The 6,428-nt window shown below is 50.2% G+C and overlaps 1 protein-coding gene across 1 annotated transcript in view; it reads left to right on the top strand.

Annotated features, from left to right (window-relative positions):
* Positions 1 to 6,428, top strand: part of HDAC4 (histone deacetylase 4) — a 345,400-nt gene that overhangs the window by 1,210 nt on the left and 337,762 nt on the right. The window lies entirely within an intron of this gene.

Genomic DNA, 6,428 nt, shown 5'->3' with positions numbered 1-6,428 from the left:
CCCCGCGCAGCCTGCAGGCCTCGGAGCCCGCGGCAGGTGGACGCCGCCGGTCCACACCCGCCCCGCGCGCGGCCGTGGGAGGCGGGGGCCAGCGCGGGCCGCGCGCCGTGGGACCCGCCGGTCCCCAGGGCCGCCCGGCCCCTTCTGGACCTTTCCAGCCGCGCCGCGAGGCGGCCTCGCCCGCCGGGGCGGGGGCGCGGGGGTGGGCACGGCAGGCAGCGGCGCCGTCGCCCGGTGCGGGGCCCGCGCCCCCCGAGCAGGTGGGCTCCGGGCCGCCGGGAGTGAGGGCGGGGGCGGGCGGGCGCCGGGGCCGGGCGGGCGCCGTTTATGTAACTTTGTCAAATGCTGTGAGTTTGCAGAAAAACGTCCCTCCGGGGTCCGCGGCCCCTCGCGTGTCGTCGCCGCTGCGAGCGCCTGGGGGGTCGCGGGAGGGCGGGGGGGCTGCCCGGGACCCCCTCGGCTCAGCCCGCAGGGCGCCCGCAGGCCGAGACGGGGCCCGGTCCAGCTCGGGGGTGGGATCCGCGTTTCCCCGCGTTGCGAAAACACACCACGGAATCATAAGCAAATTATCTCGTATTTACATTGAGCGTTGAATTATTTGACACTGTTATAGCAGGAGACCGTGCGTATCAGTTGGAAAGGCCGGGGGTGGAACCCAGTGTACTCATTTAATGCACATCAAAAATTTGTAATAACTTGAGGCAGCTGATATGAGTGTTTTCTTTATTGCATGTTGTAAATTGACCTGCTGTGACACAATTTTCAAATAAAGCGTTGCAGAAATTAAACTTAAGTTATTTTAAAACTAATGACTTTCTTAACTAAATCCTAATTGCATGACTGTAGAGACCTACCTAATTGCTTGCTGAGAGCAGTTCTGCTTGCTCTCCGTGAGGGAGGAAAGGGCCTGTGTAGTCACTTTGCCGCCCCGTTTTTCTCTATTCAGGCTTTTCTGTTTATTCCCACAAATCACCGAAGCAGTTAAGGCCTGGGAGTAAACCTGTAAACAGCCCTGGCCCAGCGCCAGCCCAGCAGGACTGGGGGGATACTGGCAGGTTTGCACCTTGACCTGGTTTCACTTTTTCTTTTGTAATATGATCGTGGTTGCCTGGAGTTTTAATTGCTTCCGATAATTCTGTGCATTATTTTCGGGACTGTCCAAAGAAGGCTGGTGTGGTGGTTTCAGGACCCAGCCAGGAAAGGTGGTGGTGGTGACTGGGGAAAGGGAGGGTGGAAGGGAGGGAGATCGAATTAAGAAAACTCAGCTGCTTGTACACAAATATACACTACAGCAGTTACAAAGCAACAAAAGTTATTGCAGAATTTTGCAGTAACTATGGCAACACAATTACTCTATTATAATTGGAAATGCAGAATGCCACCCAGTTAGAAGTTTCATCAGAATGGAGTTTTGGATATCAAAAATATGTGAAATTTAATTTTTTTTCAGGTAGCTCCTGTGAATTCTAAAATCTGTGTTCAATTACCTATTTTTAAGACTGATCGAGCCTTTCCAGATATTCTACTCTCTGGGATCTGTGGCATCTTTCCCCAGAAGAACTCACATTTGTGTGGGAGGGAAGTATTTTCATGCCTTAAAAACACACACCCCAACACATTGTAAGACTTCTATAGCTTTCTGTGTTCTGGGCTTTTATTTTAGAGATCAAATCCCATCCTAAAGAGAGCAGTAATCAATTAGAAAAGAAGCCGGCTGTACTCAGCAGGCAGAGGCAACGCTGCCCTCTTTAGGGTTCTTTCTCCTCCAAGGGGAGCTGGCAGCAGGCATGCCCCCCGGGGAGCCCTGGGCTAAGGGGCGGGGCAGAGGGAAGATGACTGGACTGCACATAGGCCTGGAAGGCCTAGGGACGAAGGACAGATGTGGCCTGGGAGCCCTGAACCAGGGAGAATGTTCTGTGTTCAGCAGCTTCCTAGCCATGCAAAATAAAAATCCGCAAATGCCATGTTCTCGGAGGCCTTGGGGGCTGTTGCTGTAGCACGATGGGCAGAACAACCTGGCACACTGGCCACGTGCGGCTCAGGCAGCCCATCTGGACTCTCTGTGGCCAGAGACCTGGTTGGGAAGGATGCTGTGTGGATGTTTACCAGGAGGGCTCTAGTGCTGGAAGTTTCCACACATTGTGGGGTTGCTGCATTTAATTTCGTTATAACTCTTTCCTTTTAACTACTGCATATTTATGCCCAGTAATCGACTTCCATTCTCCAGCTTCATTGTGAGGTTTCAATGCAGCATGAATGGCTTTGAATTCCAATCCTTTGATGTTGGGGGTGGCACCAAAGGAAAGGCGACTTTATGCTGTCTTAATTGCCGGAGCAGAAGAAGCATTTCATCACTCCTGTAGAATTCGTCCATACCGTTCTCTATTGAAAACGGCTGGGCTTTCATAGCTCAGAAGCTGCCATGAGTAATATATTAATACCTGATGTAGGGCGCGAAGGAGCCGCAGAGGCCGAGAGAACTGCCGCTGCTGAGAGGCAGCGGGGCGACAGGCTGTGGCCGGGCTTTCCCTCCGAGGCTCAGAATTGTTGACTGTAGCTGGGGATGGCGGACATGAAGGGCGAAGGGGCCCAGTCTCCACCTCAACTTGTGGCTGTGGAACCGGGACTGAGCCCCTGCCCCGTTGTTTGCAGCCCCCAGTGTGTCCTGGGATAAGGAGTTGGAAAGGATGGATGTGGAGGGAGTGTTTGTTTTGATCTCAGATGGTCAGCACATGCCCTGCCGTGTGGTGGGCTCTGGGTGTTTGGCCTTGACATTAGAGGCGGGTACCGCACCTTCTGGTTCATGTCAGATGATGGGTGCCATGTCGAAAGTGATGCTACCTTTGAATAGACCTTAACTCATTCATAAGCGTTTCTATGGGAACAAGTGTCACTGAGGTCATTAAGCTCTCTTTATACGGTCAGTTTTCTTCTCTTGGGCTTCTGTGAGTGCGAAGAGTGGGGCCTGTTTCGGGGTGGCATGAGGGCTGTGGTGCCTGCAGCCTTAAATGGCCAGGTCCCCTTGCTGCGGCCTTGCTGACATACCTCCTATTCACTTCCTAGAAGGAAGGTCAGGGTCCTACATGTCCCCTTGCTGCGGCCTCGCTGACACACGTCCTACTCACTTCCTAGAAGGAAGGTCGGGGTTCTATATAGTTTGGCTGCACCGTGACTCCCAGTATCACTGTCGGGATGAGGATGTCTCCCAGAGCAAGGAGATGATGCCACGAGCAGCTGTCACATGCTCCCATAGCTGACGCCAGATGGGCACCTGCTTGGGGCTCGTGCTATTTCACACACTCACCATGTAGGTGTCAGCACAGCCCTGCAGTGGGCTCCACCTCTGGAGGAACTGGGGGTAGAATGAAATGGACCATCTGCCTCCCACTGCGTCTCCATTCCCAAAGGCCAGTTCCTCTCCGTGCCTCTGCTTCTGGGCCGGTGGTGACTTTGACGCTGAAGTTCAGCTGGTCGAGGTGCTTGGGCCAACACAGCGTCTCAGAGAAGAGGACGGTTTGGAATACCTTTCTAGTTCAGTGTCGTTAGACTTTCTAGTGCTGTGTCGACTGTCCTTGGAGCTGTCACAGGCGTGTTTCACAGGGTCTGGAAAGTACTTCTGGCTTTCTCATGCTGTCTTATGTCACGTGTGATGCTGCAGAACTGGAAGACATCGTGTTCTTCTCCTGCAAAGTCCCCAGGACGCCTGGAGGCAGGTGGGGGTGATGGAAGGGAGCCGGTGCTCCAAGTCCACTTCAGCCAGAGCAGCTTTTAGTGTTTGCTGTTCAGTCTGTTGATTACCTTGGAAGATGTTATTGGAAGAAAGCATTTGAGGACCAAGTTAATCTACTCTTACAATACCAACCCAGAAACCTTAAAGAAAATCTTGACAGATTTAATAGGATAAGAGATTTTTAAAAATCTCTTTGGCAAAAGACCCATAAGCCGGGTTAAGAGACAACAAGAGAAAAAATATATAACACGTTATGCCTGTGTGAGCTTAATAGCAATATATAAAGAGCTTGACAGACCAATAAGAGAGCATGAGATCATCATTGCAAGGTGAGCGGAGCATATGAATACCGAATCATCGCGGCTAATCAATTCAGTGTAAAGGAGATTCTCTTTATGCCTATCGTATTGGCGAGTTTAATGATACCTGTTGCTGGTGATAATAATAATTCTGGTTCTGTAAGGTTTTTGCAGAGTTTAAGTTAATGTATGGAAATTGCCTTGAATAGGGCCTGGCATGGAGTAAGCATGACATAAATGCTGGCTCTTATTTATTATCATTTGCTCTCTGGAGGGACCGATATGTATTATCATATAAAATATAATAGGGCTGGGCAAGGTGGCTTATGCCTGTAATCCCAGCACTTTGGGAGGCCAAGGTGAGAGGATCACATGAGCTCAGGAGTTCAAGACCAGCCTGGGCAACATGGTGAGACCCCATCTCTACAAAAAATAAAAAAAAATCAGGCACCCGTGGCGTGTGCCTGCAGTCGCCATTACTTGGGAGGCTGAGGCAGGAGAATCAGGTGAGCCTGGAAAGTCAAGGTTGTAGTGAGGTGTGATTGCGCCACTGCACTTCAGCCTGAGTGACAGCGAGACCTGTGCTGTCCCCCCAAATTTATATATATGATGTATAAATATAAAATAGTAATTACTGAATTGCTCTCTAGAAAAGTCTTAGGTGTCAAAATCTTAAATGCCATTCCCCTTGTCCCCACAATTCTACATTTCGAAATCCATTCTAAGGAAGGAATATAAGTGTGTGGATATCCAGATGTGTGTGGAGGTCGGGGCTGCATTATTTATAAAAGCAGTACTTGTTAAACCCGCTAGCATTTCTGCACTGTGGCATCCTCCATATGTAGACAGGCAGAAGTGTGCAGTTTAAGAGGGAAAGGTGGGGTCTGGAGCAGTCCCCAGGCCACTCCTTCTGGTTTTAAGTACTTGGGTCTCTAGGTAACCATCAGAGGTGAGGAAACGGGGTTCACTTTTCTTTTATGCGTGGTGGTATTGTAGAGATTTTTTTGGTAAGTGTGTATTACTTTTTTACAGTAGTAATTTGAAAAAATGTAGATCTCTCCATTGGAAAGAAAAGTACTCTAAGTCCTTGGCAAGTTGATAAATATGCTTTGCAATAGAAGAATTTAGGGGCATTTGGTTTTCTGACTCACATGTAAGCTCTTCAAGGTGGGGACTGACCCTCCGGGTCTGGGCGGACTCTGGTACAGCCCGTCCTGGAAACAGTCTCCTGGGTTTCCACCAGAAGCAGGTTTGTACTTCTCATTCCCTTGCTTGAAACCCTGGCATGACTTTCCCATATTCTTAGGATCCTAAGGTCTCAGGGCCCTGGAAGGCCTCCCTGATCCTGGCCTCTGTTTTACCAGCGTCATCTGATAGCACTTGCTCTGTTTGTGGAGTTTCAGCTGCCATCTGCTTTGCTTCCTAGCTCTTTCTAAGTCCCCTTTGACCCCAGGGCCTTTGCACACACTGTTCCCCTTCCTTGGAACGGCCTCCCTTTACCTCCCTCTTCTCCAGCCCCTCAATTCATGCTCATCCTCTCATCCTTTGGCCCCCTGTTAAACTTAGCCTAACAGCTTCTTTCCTCCTTTCTAACAGCATCCCGTTGTGCAATTTCAAGAGTACATTGTGACCTTAGTTGTTTAATGCCACCTCTTCTACTAGCTGGGGCTCTGTAGGGTTGAGGGGCCCTGAGGGCCTCATGCCTGCTCTGTACCCTGTGCTTGGCAGTTTAGGTGCTCGAAGAATGAAAGAAAATGAATGAGTGAATGAATGAATGAATAAGTAGCCAAGTGAATGGCACAGTGTGGGCCTTGGGTGGGAGAGCTGGGGTGAGGCCCCACCTCTGGCCTGGCCCCTCTGCGGGGTTCTTGCCAGTGCTCTGGAATTGCCTGTTTCCTGACACCCCCTGCCCCCATCTGGGAACTTCTTGGTCCTGATTTTGGAGATTACATGCTCCTAAGGAGATGTCATAAGTGCAAGTGAAGGGGATTCTGTGATGCAGAAAGGAATGGGAGGGAGAAGGGCCTTCAACACAGCTGTCAAGTGGCAAATGTGACTGTTGTGCCAAGGCCAAGGCAGGTGTGTGCGGCTTGTTCTCCAGCCACTTCGCCCAGGGCCCCAGCGCGCGAGGAGGCGGGTGGTGCGTTTATGAAGGAGTATTTCTCTGCTTGTTTTAAATTAGAATTAATGACATTATTTAATCACTTGTTATTTAGCATCATAATTTTAATGTGATACCTTAATATGTTTGCGTACATAAACATTTTGGAGTCTGCTCTGTTTAAAAACGTGAGTGTTGGGCTTTGTTAGTTGACTGTTGTTTATGAAGCACTCCGTCTGTGTGAGCCAAGTGCTTTTGCTGGATTGATGTTTAAGCTTGAAACAATAAATCAGTTCTT

This window comes from Theropithecus gelada, chromosome 12, assembly GCF_003255815.1.
Source record: "Theropithecus gelada isolate Dixy chromosome 12, Tgel_1.0, whole genome shotgun sequence".
NCBI lineage: Eukaryota > Metazoa > Chordata > Mammalia > Primates > Cercopithecidae > Theropithecus > Theropithecus gelada.
The sequence above is the reverse complement of the archived record's forward strand: the minus strand, read 5'-3'. Positions and strand labels throughout refer to the sequence as shown.